General features: G+C 38.8%; 1 long non-coding RNA gene across 1 annotated transcript; it reads left to right on the forward strand.

Annotated features, from left to right (window-relative positions):
* Window positions 1-217: 217 nt before the first annotated feature.
* Window positions 218-10,575, forward strand: LOC117286291. Its single transcript, XR_004517379.1, has 4 exons — window positions 218-465; window positions 8,231-8,337; window positions 8,679-8,822; window positions 10,483-10,575. It is a non-coding gene; the product is annotated as an uncharacterized LOC117286291 (long non-coding RNA).
* The last annotated feature ends 6,995 nt before the right edge of the window (window positions 10,576-17,570 follow it).

Genomic DNA, 17,570 nt, shown 5'->3' on the forward strand with positions numbered 1-17,570 from the left:
TCAGCTTTGACTGATGACCCTTAAATTGCTAGGGTACCGTCTCTGTACTTAGACTATGGTTAGTTCCAATACATTTCTAGAATTCAGTCTGTCATACTTATTTTAAAATGAAGCAGCATGCTTGTGAATATAAACACACAAAGCGGTATATCCTGACTGACACTTTTTTTTTTTTTTTTTTGATACCAGGGATTGAACTCAGGTCCTTGTGCTTGCAAAGCAGCAGAACCACTGAGCTAAATCTCCAGCTCCTGAGTGAGGCTTTTCAAGACCATTCTTGTATTGTCTTTCTTCCAAAACATAAAATTTGCACACTTAAGAATGTATGTTACATATGACTCAACGCATCACCACGTGTGCGCCTGTTTCTTTCCCTTATGTGATGACACTTTTGTTGTACACAAGAGGGCAGTAAGGTTGGACCTTACATTATCACAATAACAGAAAAGCTGTCTCACATCAATGGTAAGTTACATGGTAAGTACATGACAAAATAAATTCCTTAACAATTTGATCAAAAGCATATGCTATAGTATCTGAAATACCTTTCATCTCTATGAGAAGAAGATAGTTCTTCCTATGATTATGTCCAGACTTTTAGAGGTAATAGAATGGTCCATTTAGCTCTGGATTATCAAGTTACTGACCATTGTTTTTGGTGGTTTAATGCAACTACCAACTAAGGTTACATTAACCAGTGCTACATGGTGACAAGTCACCATTGGCAGGGGTAGGGAAGAATTACAGATTAAATGGATACAAGCAATACATATTTTTAAAACAAGCCAGCAAACTCTCCTTTATATCAATACCTGGAATTTTTTTAACTCAAAGAATATTAGCAATTATTATATGCTATATCAAAGCAACAGAATAGATGAGCAACTGGAGAATAATGCAGTTAGACTGCTAGCAATTAGTGTTGCCCAGGAAAATTACAGCGCATGTGAATCAGCTAAATTGCTTTCCACTGCAGGTAATAGAAAAGCCAGCTCCAACTGGCATGTGCAAAAATCAAATCTCTTCCCTCACATAACAAGAAACCCAGAGTTAGAAGGGGACACAGGCATAGTACATCTAGGCTTTGGTCCAATTTGGGGCCAAGTTTCTTTGCCTTGTTTTCTTTTCTGGGCTAGTGGCAAGGTGGCTATAGTTATTGTAGGTATCACATACAGACACAACAAAATCAAGACCATAAGAAAAATGAGACAGTGTCTAAGGGGCTTGTATTATGGGCTAGAAGACCATTCCTCAAAGCAATCCAAGGAATATCTCTTCCTCCTCTCTCCTCCCCCCACCCTCATTGGCCAAGACTAGGCTACATGCCTAATTTAACTCATTCAATAGCAAGAAAATGGGTATGGTTAATACTACTCACTGGGGAAGAATAAATCTTGGGAGCCAACCACTATTACCCAGTGGTACAGAGAAACATGTATTTGTCTCTGAAGACATTTTACATGAACACTAGTGAGTAGGGAGGAAATTGTGTATGTATGTGGGGAGGGGAGTGGAGTGTCTGGCTAACAAAGGGGCATGATCTCAAGCCTCAGATTGCACTGAAAGGATATCTATCATTAACAGGTGGTGAGATCAAAGAGAAGTTTACCATCAAAGGGTGATGCTTGTCGCAAAAAGATGCCACGGGCATCCTCGTTTACACAGATACCTGTACTCTAAGAGATTATAGGTTTCCCAGGAGGAACAATTTACTGCTTTCATGTGACCTGTAGACCAGGGTAGCCATAGAGAAGTGAGAATGAGGTGGTTTCCCATTTACTGTAATTTGATAGGTGAGGAAGAGCCCTCTTTACACCCCAAAACTCTCTCCTCTAAGAGCAAAACACAACGAACCAATCATACAACATTGCAGAGACTTCAACTTAGCCATAGGTCTAGTGGGCTAGATAGTTAGCTATGGGATATGGCATGAGGTGCTCTGTGCTCTCCTAGCCCCGTGGTAGCCACTTTATGCTCCAAAGCCAGCAGTTTCACCCTGGGATAAAGTAACAGGCTCTTTCGGAGGTCTTTAGTAAAGTAAATGATTGTGGGGAGAAGCCACCAACTTAGTATTAATTATTACATCATAGAAACTGAGTGTACCTGGAAACATGCAAAGTCCTTAGATGAGTGAGCTCTTTAAAAAGGAAAATCAACTTTTTTATCACTTTGCCCAGATGTCCAATAAGACACATAGATTTATATGAAATAGAGGAAAGAGATTCAAGTGACAAAGAGATTAAAGAATGTGCCTTACTCGAGCCAATACGTGGGGAGGAAACCACAAACATAAAATGCTTAGGAAAGGGACCCACTTGGTCCACTGGGAGCTTTCTTCTATCATGGCTCCCAAATGAGATTCTGGATATTCTGTTCTTAACTTCCTGCTTGGGGATTACGTGTTGGTGTGTCACCATGGAAAGTAATCAAAATCGAGGGTTGGTGGTGCAGGCTGGTAATCCCAGTGCTCTAAATGACTGAGGCAGGAGGAACACAAGTTTGAGTCCAACCTGGGCAACTTAGCGAAGACTGTGGGTTCATTCCCCAGTACCGCAAAATAAAATAAATAATAAAAAATAAAAATAATCAAGACATCTTAGGAATGAAATATGATCTAGGGTTTATTTTAGACTCCCCTAAAGGGTGTGGCTGTGAGAACATTATGTTAGGTTATGTAGCTCAGAAATTTTCATATTTGAGTGAGGCAAAAAATTTTACCCATCATCGTGAAGCCTCTGGAGCCCTTGATTCCATATTCACTTTTTTTGTAGCACAAGTGTGAGAAGAGTTGGCCAAAGAAGAAACTATCATTGGGGAATAGAAGTTAGTATTTGGGGTGAAATTTACATTTCTGTTCAGGGGGGCATTCACTGAGTTGCTAAAAGTAAGATGACCTCTAAAGTACAGTTTCTGGTATTTTTCTTTGGGATCACTTGGAAAGGGAAAGGAAGGTTCCACTGACTGAGCCACCTGCTATGTGCCTGTTCCAGGACTAGGCTTTGCTCTTTTCTTCACCACACCTGGTACAGTTGAAGTCACTAGCACGGTGAGGAAGAGCACTGATTGAACCCAGGCTCTGTGTTAGTTATTTGAGCAACCCTAGGTGGGCCTGTATTAAAAAGGAATAACAGCACTACCTATGCTATGAGGTGCTATGAGGTAGTTGTGAGAAACCTTGCACATAACAGGCACTTAGCAAGTGTTTTATTTCCTTGTTACCTTCATTTTTCAGGTAAGAAAGTCATCTCTGAGAGTTTAAGCCATCAGCTTATTTGAGAGAGGTTAAGTATCTTGCTTAAGGGCTCCATGTATGTAAATCATGAGATGGAATTCAAGCCCTTCCCCCTGATTTCAGGTTGTCCCATCCTGTAGTCTACGTGTCTCACAACTATGTGATTTTTCTGTTGGATTACCTATTTCAGAGACTGTTGTGGTTTAGATATGGTGTTTAGATCTGTCATAGCTTAGATCTGGATTAGTCCACTGATGAGTTCATAGCTGACTTGCTATTAGGAAGGGCAGCCTGGATGGAGGCATCACTGGGGGCTTGATCTGCGAGGGTATCGGTCCCTCCCTGGCTCCTCCCTTCATCTGCTTCCCAGATGCTGCGATGTGAGCAGCTTCCCCAGCGGCAGGTGCTTCCACCAAGCGACTTCTATGTTGAGCCTACCAACCATGGACTGAACCTTCCAAGAACACCAGCCACAATAAAGCTGTCCTCCTATAACTTGTTGATGTTGGGTACTAGGTCTCAGAGATGAAGCAATTGACCAAGATAGACACTGTATTACAAATGGGGCAATGGAATGAAGCTCCTAAAAGTTCAGGATTGGAGAATACTCTTTCTTTGGTATCATCTAAGCATTCCACTCCTACAAGTCACTAAGTGGATGATGCTGCCTAACACCCCAACAGACTACAGTATCTTGTTGCAATTTTGAGTGATGGGCCAAAAAATGTAATAATCCCATAGCTTAATGAAATGAAGGACTTTGCCCGGGGTTGTATAATGAGCAGGTGGCAGTGCCCTGGTGCGAAGCGTGCATGGCTTTGACCAAGCCTTTGCTTTTATATTGGACACCCTTCACTTAAAAACAAAGCAAAACAAATGAACAAACAAACAAAAATCTCTCAGTGCATCCAGAATGAATTTAGTACAAGATACAGCAAAGTTTTAAGTGACCAGATTTTAAGAACCAGGCCCTGTCTTCTGTGCTTTGATGAGTTAAATGTCATAAAAATAAGCATATTTTAACAATGAAACAACACACCAGGAAATAAAGTGAACACCCTTGTGGACTTGACTGAGGGGTCAGGTCGTACAGTCAGTTTTCATAGCACCTGTGGCTTCTCTATTTCTGCCTATGTTGCTATTATTTTTATTTATGAAGACCATCTCGATATATTTTAAGACAAATAAGGAAAGATTTAGTTTTATTCAATATGTTTTCTTCACAATGCTGGCTAAAGGAAATGAAATTTCAAGAGAAGTTTTGGAGCAAGATTAATTTCTTTAATGCACCATAAAATTTAGATATGTCTGAGTATCCTAGCTATGCTTAATTAATATCTTTCAGTAATAGGAATGAGTATACAGGCATATGACAATACCAACACAGCAAAATGTAAATGGTAGAATTTGGATATTGGGAATATATACAGCTCTGCGAACTTCTTAGTACGTTCAAAAATTTTCATTAGTATTCTGGGAAAAACATGAACACATGCATTAAATTACTAGAGTCAGACATTAAGACTTCAGAATATGCTTCTCTTATAGAAAATCATATAAAGTGAAGTTAATGCATAAAAATGTAGAATAATAACATTGGTTACAATTTCGTAAGTGTCCAGTGTGTGCCGAGAACTGTATAGTGTGCTTAGTGTTATCTCATGCACTGTCATTTGAAATATGCACTTCTCCCCTCATTTTATAAGTTAGGAAATAAGCATAAGAAGGTTATGTAATCTGCAAGGGGAGACACACCAAGAGGCACAGCTGAAGAGTGAAACCACTCTTCTACAGTCAGTGCTGTTAGTGCCTACACTCTGAATAGGGGAAAACGGAATTAGAGACCTTAAGAAATTTTTCTAGTTCAAATTCCCCACTCCTTGCTGCAAGTAACACAAAAGTTCAGTAGCACTAGAGTTCCAAAATTTCTAGTCTTTGATTAAGGTTTTTCCTACTTGCACAGTGTTTCAGAGCACTTGTTTTTTTACAAAATGGATTCACTTTAGGATTCTTTTTAGTAAAAAAATGTCCATAGTGCACTTTAACTATAACTTCATATAGTAGAATTTGATCTATATCTTTTTTTAATGTATCAAATGTGCCATAAATGGAGGCAGCCTGCTGCTATTAACAGTGTGTCGAAAAAACATGACATCATGTTGCAAACAACCTTAAAAAGTATGGATGGAGGTAAAGGAAGCTGAGCATTAAAAAAGCAGAAAAGACACTTCTGAGACATTTTCTCGTCACCTATAAAATACTATCTTGATAGTATAATTAGTAGTAGTTTTATTGTGAGCATCAAAGGAAACTGTCTACATTTTTAAAAAAGCAAAAGCATAAAAACTAAGAATAAAATAATTACTTTAAAAATTCGCTCTATTTTTGCTCTTTTCTGTCCAGTACAATTATATGGTTTTAATGTCCGGTGACATCCTTGTTGATATCAGAATGTGGAAGAGTTCGAGACAATTCCCACGAGTCTCCTGAATATCTATGTACCTTGCGAGTGAAGCACTGATTGTCTTTGTGACGGATGATATTTTTAAGGACTTTTATGTAACAGACTTGAGAATATGGGACACTTCCTGTCATTTCTTGAGATAATTTTTGCCAAATATGCGTTGACTCTCTGGGAGAATGGGCAGTATATCACAGTGATAAAGTCCATAGACTGTAGCCAGGATGCCTGGGTCCCACTCATGGCTAGGGCTTTCTTTGAGTTTGCAGTCCACCCCCGCCCTGAATCAATTGAACCTGAGACAAGGATGTGAGCGAAGTGATCTTTGGAGTCATTGGTAGACAGTTAGGAAGTAAGAAAGAGGAGGAAGGTAGACAACAAATGGCGAATATTTAAGTAGTTATGAATGTGAGTACTTTTAATAATCCTACTTAGGAGCTATTAGTAGGTACCATAGAATGTGAACCTCAGAGTCACCCTAATGGAGGGGCGAAGGAACAAGGATATGTACACCAAATCCCACCTGTCATTGATTGAGGGCTCCTGGAATGGGTTAGGTGCTTTTTCTAGTCTGTACTGCATAGCAAGAAGTAAGCTGCAGTAGGCCCTGGCAGTTGCAAGGGAGGTCTGGGTATACACTGCATTGGTAAGGCTCAAGGAAATGTAGTTGGCACACCCATAGCCTTTGCCACAGAGACCTTCTGGCATTATATTGCTCTGAAATTACTCAAATCTGTTTCTACCTCTCTCCACACCTATGAAATAGGGATGGTAATACTGCCAATCACATATGATTGATAGAGGGTTAAAGATTTAATTCATGTACCACATATCTCGGTATGCACAATTCCAGCTACTTAGGAGGCTAAGACAAAAGGATTGCAAGTTTGAGACCAGTCTGGTCAATTTACCAAGATCTTGTCTCAAAATAAACTGTAAAATAGGTGGGTGGGTGGGCTGGGGATATAGTTCAGTGCTCCTTAGTTCAAACTTCAGTGGTCCCCCCACACAAAAAAATTCAGTTCATGTAAAACTCTTAAAACAGGTGATAGCATTTCATAAGCACTTAGTAAATGTTGGCTATTGTTATAGAAGAATGTAACATGATGCATTGATTGATATTTTGTCTACGCCATTCTCTGACACTTTGGAGGCTGACTTCTAATTCCTTAACACTATGAAGGTGTATTTTACTAAATATCATCCTTGATGGGCTCTTATAGATTCAAAGTACATTTATGTTTGACATTTGACAAGGGCCAACATTGGCTGCCACATAGGAAGCATGAAGAAAGATGTATTTAAAACTTATTTCTATTTAAATTTCCTTAGAGAATTTATGGGGCTAAGCACTCCTGAACTCTTTAATTTATTTACTGCTCTGCCAGAGAAACTAATTAAATCTTATTTGAAGTGTCAGTAACACAGCAGCATTAGACTCAGTTTTTTGTTCTCCTATAATGGGAATGAGAATATAAAAGAGAAGTGTGTTTAAAATTATGTTTTTAGCAGTATGTATCATTTATGTCAAACTCCTATGAATCAAAACCAGAGTAACTATGGAATTCATAAAAAGACCCTCAAGAATTTTCAAAAGCTTATTTAACCTTTGATTAAGGCAAAATTCTACTATTAACCCAACAGTACTGGTAAGAAATTGCATCTCATTAGAGAGACTCATATTTATGGAAACCAACCCTACAGAGGTCTGAAGATTGGCCTATTTCTTACCTTAGTAACATCCCTGATCTCCATTCTTTCTTAGTGTTCTTTTTATGGCAGTAAATTAACAGTCCTCTTACTCTTGGCTCACTCTGCCTTCATTCCTGACCTCTTATATAAAAATTTCATTCAATTTCAAATGTCCAATTCTTGGCTGGGCATGGTAGCACATGCCTGTAATCCCAGCACTTGAGAGGCTGAGGCAGGAGGATGGCTGTGAGTTCGAGACCAGTCTGGGCTACATAGTGAGTTCTAGGTCAGTCCCAACGACATAGTTGAGACCCTGTCTCAAACAAAACAAAACAAAACAAAACAAATCAAATCAAATGTCCAATTCTCTACTGGAAAAAGGAAATTGACAAAAGAATTCTCTCCAAAATCCTCCTCTGATTTTTGCAGTTATTCCTTGACGTATTTGTCTAGGGTAAAGGATATCTTAATACAACATACATGTAAACATAAAAAAGCAAACAGTATATCTTCCCATATTTTGTATGAGTCTAGGCTGAAATAAACTAGCGTAATATTCTACATTAAAGATTTGACTATTTTAACATTTTTCCTAACTACTCTTTTTGACATTAAATATCTTACACTTGAACTGTTACCTGTGTGTTATATACGTTATGAATTGAATGTTTCTATGGTAAGCAGATGTGCCAGTTGAGGTGGAGTGTAAACTTGATTGTCTTTGGGATCTCCACTCTAGGTGATTGGTGGAGCATACATATGGGTTTGTTGGGTAGATCAAGAGGTATAGTGTTTGGTATCTATCTCTGGCTCCTCATCCCTTCCTCTCTGGCACTGTTCCTCAGCTCTGCTTCCCAGCTTCCATGAACTCGGCATTTTGCTTTGTTACATTGTTATAGCATGGTGTTTCTGCTTTGGAGGCAGCTGACCATGGATTGGTTCCCTTGAAATCGTGAGTCAAATTACATCTCTCCTTCTTTAAGTTGTAGGTATCAAGTATTGTGTCCCAGTGACAGAAAAGCTAACTAATAAAACAGGACATTCAGTCTATTAAAGAGGAAAAGCTAATCCAATTTACCATTTAACCTATGCCTTTATAAGTAAATCATTTAAAAATCACATTTTTAGGATAAATTGAAATTGTGTAGATTTATGGATACTGAGAAGTATACTAATCTTTTAAAATATTTTATACATATAAATATTTAGTGTATATATGTGATTATAAAAGATAACGTGACAGTAATAATTGATTGAATCTTATGTCTTTGCTTCTTGTCAATTCATTTCTAGGTTACTCACTTATTGAGACCAAAAAGAACCTTAGGAACTTGGGAGACTCTTACTGACTTTGAAGAGTATAGCCTCAAAGAAGCAAGGTTATGAAGCTTCATTAGCAAACAGTATCATTGCTAAAGATCAAAGACCACCACAATGGTAAAAACATGAGAAAAATCTATTTGGTGACTCTGCTGTCTGTCACCTCTTTTTGTGTGATCTTCTACACATCTTCCCTGCCAGACACCCAGGGTTCTAGACTGCATCTTAACTGTCCCTTGGACATCTTTCTTGTGCATACCCTGAAGCAAACCAAATCCTACCTTTCAACAAAAGTAACTACCTTTAATTCCATTCATTCTAGCCCCCATTGTTTTCATGGGTGAAAGACAACATTTAAAACATCTATCACTAATGATGATAATGGATTTATCACAGTATCTGGCAGCAAATGTTTCCTGAGAATATAAAACATCAGGTAATCTCTCTAGGACTCTTATTCATATTCTAAAAGGGGCTACACGGACACATTTCTTATGACAGAGAGTGAGTGGCACTAAAATTTTAAAATTTCAGGCTGACAGGAGAGTTTTGTTTGAGGGTATGTTACCATTTATTAATTTTTGTACCCTTCAATAATTAATATATATGGTTCTATGGGCCTGGTCTTACAAGATAATTGTGATGTTATGTAGATTACATTGAGCTCCAAGTACACCTTTGGAAATTCAAGGCTTGTCAGTGATGTTGACTGTTTCTGGGCACTGGTACAAGCCCCAGAAAGAAAGATTAGTTACATGTTTTCTTTAGTGATGACATGAGTTAAGTAATATACCCTTAAATTAAATTTGTCACCTATTCAAGACAGAGCTCTTACAAAAAATCTCAAATCAAATATAGTCTATTAAGTGTAGAAGCTGGAAAATATTGACAGCTGCCAAGCCAGTGTAGTGTTTACACATTTTATGTGCTGAGCAAATATGTCAGTCACTTTGACCTACCTGCGCTCCCTTTGGAGAACCCGTTTCCATTGTTTCTGGTGAATGGGCAGCAAGCCATATGACCCTACACTCCTGACCAAACTGTTTGGACTCTGATAAGAGAGATAAACAGAGAAAGAGAGAGAAAAGGCTAAATAAAGCCAGTAGGTTGCAAGATGTAGACCAGTGACTTTGTGGTTCTACTCAGTGAGGAGAGAGAGGGAGGGAGAGAGAGAGAGAGGGAGAGAGATAGAGGGCCAGAGAGAGACAGAGAGACAGAGAAACAGAGAAAGAGAGGATGTGCAAAAACATATTTTTATTGCAGAGAGCTTCCCAATTCCTTTTTCTAATTCTGTGAATGGCCCAGATGTACTTCCTACCTATGCAACAGATAATCTGTATAACAAAGAAGGTTGTTTATGTAACAGCATAATTGAATAGATGTAAAATGCAAGACACATATACAATTAAAATTTTTCTATTAACCATGTTAAAAATAATCAATTTAATGGTATCTTGTATTTAGTTCAACATATTTATAGTAGTGCCATTTCAACACGCAATCGATACAAACATTATCAAAGAGATATTTGCATTCTTACTTTTATGCCAAGTCATCCAATTCTGGTGTGGCAGTTTGGACAAGCTACATTCCAAGTGCCCAATAGATGTGGCTAGATGCACACAGTGTAGAAATAGAGCAGCCACTAGAAAACAGCTCTGCGACCAGGGTCTATATCTCCCAGCTATCTTGCATCTAGGAGTGGTAGTATGTCACTTCCAAATCAAGGTGTTTGGAAATCAGATATGATTTTCTTTTCTCTGTCCCCTTCTGCTAGGTTGGAATAAAAGGACATGGCAGGCTGGAAGCCATGTACTACAAAAAGGAACAAGTATCTGGGAAACATTACTTTGAGGATAGACTACTATTTATCTTTTATATTAGGCAATAAATAAATGTTTTTGTTTGAACTCTATTTTGGTGTTTGTTTAGCAATTAGCCTGCCCAATTTAATATATTTTCCTGTTCTTCTGTTAAAAGCTTTTTTCAATGTTAGCAGCATATGAGACCTTAAAATGTTCACAAACACATACACACATTATCTTTGTTGACAAAACCCAAAGAAACCGAAAGAAACATATGAATAATCTATAAAACTCTTAGAAAAAGATAAGACCTTGTCAACACTGAACAACAATAAAAACTACCTAAGTCAAAAATGGGCAGAGGACTTGAATAGACACTTTTTCAGAAAAGAAATACAAATGGCCAATAAATGCATGAAAATATGTTCAGTGTCACTAATATTTAGCGAGATGGTAGATACCATTTCTCACACATTAGGACGGTACTATAAACAAAGAAATGAAACAAAATAACTGTTGGAAAGGATGTGAAAAATTTGGAATCCTTGTGCATTGCAGGTAGAAATACAAAATGGCATTGCAGGTACAAATATAAAATAGCCACTGTTCCTTACAGTCTCTAAACTTTTGCATTATTGACTTTCCCAACTGGATAATTCTTTGTTGTGCATTGTAGGATTCTTCCCAGTATCCCGGGTCTCTACTTGTTAACAGTTTAACAGCTCTTCTCCTCTGTCAGGCAGTAGTGAGAGACATTGCCAAATGTGCCTCGGGGGCAAAATCACTCCAAGTTAGAAAACCACCACTCTAATAGCTGTAGGTTACTAAGTCTATGCCTCTATGTGGGTTGTGACCAGAAGACTGTGAGAATAGGTAGGCAGGTCAGGACCAGATAGCAAAGCAAGGTAAGGATCAGCCCAGCTGGGAAAGATTCAAACAAGTGTCATAAAAGAGCTGATAGCTGAGCAGAGTTATTTTTTAAAGGCAAAACTCCATGGTTGTAAGGCACAGAAACCTACTCAAATGAGATCCACTTGAAAGAGAGATTTATTTTTATGACATGTAGCTTTTAGATAAGGAGGCATAGCTGGAAGTGGAGCTTCATACCAGGTACTGCCTAGGATTCTTATTTCAATAGCTGCATGATACTTCTCTGCCCAGGCTGGGCTCAAATTTGCCATCTTCCTGTCTCAGCCTTCTGGACTGTTGCAGTTACAGGCACATACCCCAAGCCCCATTTTCACTATTCTTCTTACATGCATAATTTTGTAAGCATGTTTTCTTCTGTTTGGCAAACCAACTTTCTTTGCCAAGTCTTGGTCTCTGTTCCTTCATAGTTTTGTCTTTCACATGCCTTTGGTTTGACAGGGTATTGTCCAAAGAGCAGACCTAGATGAGCTTTCACATAGCTTTGTAGATCGAATGGACTCTGTCAATTCTAAATTCCCAGAGAACAATGTCATCTGTCCAGTTTGGGTGAGCTATGTACTCTAAATGTTCCATTTTGATGAGAGTAGAAGTGAGAATGTATAATAAAAGCATAGCGGCCTCTGCTTTAGCAGCCCTGGTAGGGTGGCATGGATGGCGGCAGAAAAAGAACTCAGGAAGACCATTTCCCAGTATGTATTTGCCACAGCACTTAAATGTGGTAGAGTGTGGAAAAGATGATCTGTTATAAGGGAAAATGACATAAACAAAATTATTTTAAATATATTCAGTAAATTTTCTAGCTTGAGTAGACTCAAGTTCAGGGATTGCCTCTGTGTAGTGTGGATTTATTTTAGCCCAAATTTGTGCAGAGATAAGTAGGTAATGAGGCTAGAAATATGGATGTGTAGCCAATTGTCAGGGTCCTTAAATGCCAGCCAGAGGGGTTTAGATTTTCCAGTGTCCCTAATATTGGAGGATACAATCATGGAGCAAAAGCTGCCATGTTTTTCTAGAAAATGTTCTTTGGTTCCTGGGCAAGGGCAAGGCTCCCAAATCAAGTAGCAGGCTAGTTTGATTTTAAAGTGTGCTGAAAAAGAAAACAAGGCGCAAAATGAAACAATGTAGGTATGAGACAACTGGGGTAAAAGTTTCTTACTTAGTAGTTTACTAGAAACACCTTAAATAAAAACACCAAGCTAAGAAGCCAAGAGTCATTTTTACTATAACTAGAAACTGTCAAACAATATTTCTCAGGTTTTTTTTTGTAGGCCCAATGCTGTTTCAAGTGTTTGTGTAATACATATATACCTATATTTATAGCAGCACAATTCAGAGTTGTTAAATCTTGGAAGCAGCCCATATGTCCATCAATGGATGAGTGGATTAAAAAAAATATGATATTCACACACAACGGAACACCACTCTGCCTTTAAGGAAGATGAATGTGGGCTGGGAATTTAGCTCAGTGGCTCCGCACCTGCCTTGTAACTGCAAGGTCCCAAGTTTTTTGATCCCTGGTACCAAGGGGCGGGGCGGGGGATTAAACTGAGTCATTTGTAGGAAAATGGATGCACCTTAAGACCATAAATGCTAAGTGAAATAAACCAAACTCACAAGCTTAAATATGGTTTCTCGCATATATAAGCAAAGAACAAAATAAAAGATGGGTAATAGGAAGTAGGGAGCCATCTTTTTCAGATGGGAAGGGGATCAAGAGATGGAGTAAGAGGGAGAAAGGGTAGGCAAGAGGATGAACAAAAGAATTAAGATGTGTTACATATATTCCACACCAGGAATGTAAGCATTATATACTGCAAACATGTACTAATAAAAAATTTAATTAAAAATAAAAACATTTTTAAAATAAATAAGAGCAGATGAAAGAGAAACAAAGTAACTAAGTGTTTTGTTCATGCTTTATTAAGCATATTACTTTTTTTTCCAGGGCCCACAACTCCTGAACCTTAGAGTTGCAGAGGCTTTGAACTTCATGCCAGAGGCAGTCTCCCTGAATTTAACTGTTAATTTCCTGTAACAGTTACCAGAGTCTGCCTGAGGGCTACCCGTCCATCCACCCAGACCCTAACAGTCCAGATTATACAAGTCTGAGAGCTGTACCGCAGGGCTGCACACGGAGACACTGTACGTTTGGCCTTAGAGTCCACATTCAAATATCAAAGTGCATGGAAACTGAGTGTCTCTGTGGATAATCAAAATTTACTTTAAGATGTAATAAGCCTGTTTCTTGCTTCAAATGGAATGCTAATGGTAAACTGAAAGAGATTTCTAGTGACAGATAATTAGTGATAATGGTAGTTACCAGCCTTTCTACAGTTCACCCGGACAGATGGCAGAGAGTGTCAAAAATGAATGCTTTAAGCCGTCATCTCTCCCTCTTTTCAAATAAAAGTTCTTCTGGGTCAGCAATCGTTTATATTGAACACACTGCTTTATAACTAAATAGCAATTTCTCGGCAATTCAGTTAGTCTGTTAATGTGCTTTGCAGTTGAGTTGAATGGATTTCTACCCTGAATACATTATAAATGTATGGATGCACGCACGCCTTGCTTATTTTTGTTATTTCTTCATGTAACTTCATAAATCTCTGTAGTTACCTTCACGTGGATGACTTCCAGAGCACGGGAGGCTTGGGTTGCTTTGGGGGCCTCTCTAACGGCCTGCAGAGTCCTCCACAAAGAAGGACCAGCCTCTTGAAATACTCCAGCATGGAGCCCAGCTTCAGATCTCTGGATAGTTCTAGATTCCTAGGACTCTGTGTTGGGTTGCATTTTCTGGGGGTCTTTTTCTCTTTTTATGTGGTGTTTTAAGACTTATTGAAAAAGCATCAAAATGTATCATATATTTAAAATATGAAAGGAAACACTGAGATGCCTCGCTTCCTTCTGTCTTTCCTTCTCCCACGTCTTTTGTTGAGAATGGTGACTTGAGCCTTTGTATTATAAATACTTGATGGTGGGTTCTGGGGAAAAGTCAGGGTGATTCTTTCAAGGTGTAGTAAGACTGGGATATTATTTTGTAAGAAATAGCTGTGTATGACGGAATGTGCCTGTAATCCTAGACTATCTGGAGGCTGAGGCAGGAGAATCACAAGTTCAAGTCCAGCCCGAGTAACTCAGCAAGGCCATGTCATAAATTAATAATAATGATGATGACAATGATAATGATGACAATCATGATGATGATGATGATGAAAATAAAAGCTGGGATATAGCTCAGTATTTCTTGGGTTCAATTCCCATTACTGCAAAAACAAAAACAATAACAAAAACAAAAGAAAGAGAGAATGAAAGTCAAACTTCGTAAATAGGAAGAATATGAATTTCTGTGCTGGACCCCCAGACAAAATTTCAGGAGGAAATGAGTCTCTGTTGGATGTTTGCTTTTGTAGAGGAGGTCTGGGGAAGGAGGTGGAGGAGTTACAGCCTGGACCAAAGATGTTCTCCACCTCTTTTCTCTGCCCCTATTCTTCCCTAATCTTTCCTTCCCTTGTGCAGACCTCTGTGGCTTGAGTTAGGAGTTCAGCTCTCTCCCCTTCAGACCCAGGAGATTGTGGATGGCTGGGGGAGAAAACAGAGTGGAAATACTGTGGCCAAGAGCCTGGGACAAGATGTCTGGATTGGAATCCCATAGCCTTAAGGCATTCTGTGCTTGGAGTTTCATCTTCTTCATAAATAAAATAGGGTAAATAATTCTCTTGAGGATCACAGAGAGTAGTAAAGCGTTCAGCACACAGTCTGAACCTGGCACAGAGTCTAAACCCTATGTGTGCTAACTGTTGTCGTCGTCACTGGTACTCACTACCTAGGACTGGTATTCACTTGGCTGTTTCTTTGCAGTGTGTGTATGAAATGTCCTGGGAAAAGGTTAGAGAGTGGGGTATTGGAAGCAATGGGATTAAAAGGAATGAGAGAAAGAATAAGGAACCAGAGAGATCCACGCAGGGCACCCTCTGGAAGCCTCAGATACTTCCTTGGGAGGCAAATTTTCCTTCCTCTAAGAGTTAGACATGAAGTCGAAGCCACAGTGAGGTTTATGAAAACTGAACCCCTACGTTAGAGTTCGCGGTGTGATTCCACTCCTCCCTGAACTTCCTATTCAGTGCAGCTTTGGAATAAATCCAGAGCCCCAGGTGGTGAAGACCTGGTTCTGGAGATGCCAATTCAAATGAGAGGGTCACATTTAAATTTTGGGTCACAGAAATATCTCAAATATAAGAGGCAACCAAGTACGTGGACCCAAACACCTTCAAACTCAAATTAAAAAAAAAATTGCCTCCACTACCAAATGATTTTGAATGGCTTTGGTTTTGTTTATGAGCTTTGGTTTAACCCTTCAAATAATTCTTTGAATGGATATTTCAGCTGAAGTTTCCAAGGCACTCTCTCTAAGAGAGCATAGCTCTCAATTCTGCCCGTGATCACTTCCTTTTCACTTGCAGACCTCACCATGGGCTCCTGAGGTCCAGTAGAAACAGTCTGCAGACTATGGATGCCTCCAAGGGACAGAAAGATGGAATAAGTCTGCCGCATAGGTTATGTAACAATTCACTGACACTTGGAAAACTACAATTACTATTCTTGGAGCTGTGCGGAATGCTAGTAGTGACCAAAAATGAGTAAAACAGTTGAGAAAGGAAGAACAGAAACATGGATAGGAGGAGGTATATTTCACTCATTTGGAGTCTTAGATTTGAAAATTACTGAAACTTCAAATCTCACAAGTCTTGTTTGTAAAAAAGAACCCTTACTATCACCTCAGGGAGATGTACATGTCAAATGAAGACATATCTAATATTGCGATGACTGAGAAATTTCCTCTGTCCATTTACTTGTTTTTGCTCTTGCTGTCTGCATATTTTCCCCTTGATTCTATCACCAAATTGTCTCTTTTCTTGATAGTTAAAATTTAGTTCTTAATCTCCCCCTCAAAAAATTGCTTGTTTTTCAGATATTTTCTGATGCCTTGGCTTCCCTTATGAGTGGTAAGATTATTTCCTTTGAAAATTTGCTTATATTCTCCTACTTCAATGCCAGGAATGACTATACTCTCCAAGGTTTTATAAAAACATTTCTTTGTCAGTTGCAATTGAATTGATCAAAACAATTCCCAGGCCTGATGCATCTGCCCCCAACTACTGCTTGGCTGGTACTTTTCTACAACTCATTTGCAGGATTGCATTCATCATTCATCATGATTGCAGGTAGCTGCCACAGCTGAAAGGATGTGCATTGTAAGTCTGTCTCTTCACATGGTGTAGCAAATTCATTTATTTATAAGCAAACCTTTAAATGCTATTCACATATGTCTGTGTACACCAGGTGGAAGGAAACAGAGTAAACACTAGCTGCTACTTTTTCTGACAAATTGAAGGTCCCTTTAAGAATATATGAAACAAATAAGAAAAGAGAAGCTAGCATAGATTTCGGCAGTAATGCTAAAGAGCATTTCTAAGTCCTTTCCCCAATCTTGAGACCCTAATGTCAGGAAAGACCACGTCTAAAATTTGGAAAATATCGTGATCTGAGGTTCTTAGCTCCTCTGGGATCCTACATGTATTAGGGTTATCAATGTAAAACCAATTGGACATACGCGCACGCACACACACACACACACACACACACACACACAAAACACAAAAGCACGCATGCACATGCCACTTCTAGAAATTTATGGTAAAGAATTGGCTCACGTGGTTTTGGAGACTGACAAGTCCCAAGATCTGCAGGAGGAGCCCTGAAGCTGGACCCAGAAGATCAAACGTTGCTCTTTCAGTCCAAAGGTCAGTAGACTGGAGGCCCAAGAACGGATGTTTTAATTTGAGTCCAAAGGCAGAAAGAAATCCATGTTCCAGTTCAAAGACAGGCAGGAGGAATCCTCTCTTATTTCAGGGAGGATCAAGCTTTTTTGTAGATAAGAATCAGCAGCAGTTACTATATTAGCCCACGTGACAACCTGAACTTTATTTGTATGCTTTCGACGAAAATAGATTTCTGATGCAGATAATTGTGTAAACAAACATATTCTAGCTTCTTAAAAAACACCCTGGAAGGCATCTGCTGTTTGCATGCAATGTCCTAATTACAAATTATTTTTAAAAATCTCATTATA

The sequence above is a fragment of the Fukomys damarensis genome, unplaced genomic scaffold, assembly GCF_012274545.1.
Source record: "Fukomys damarensis isolate Sample0158 unplaced genomic scaffold, DMR_v1.0_HiC HiC_scaffold_16, whole genome shotgun sequence".
In the NCBI taxonomy this organism is placed as follows: domain Eukaryota; kingdom Metazoa; phylum Chordata; class Mammalia; order Rodentia; family Bathyergidae; genus Fukomys; species Fukomys damarensis.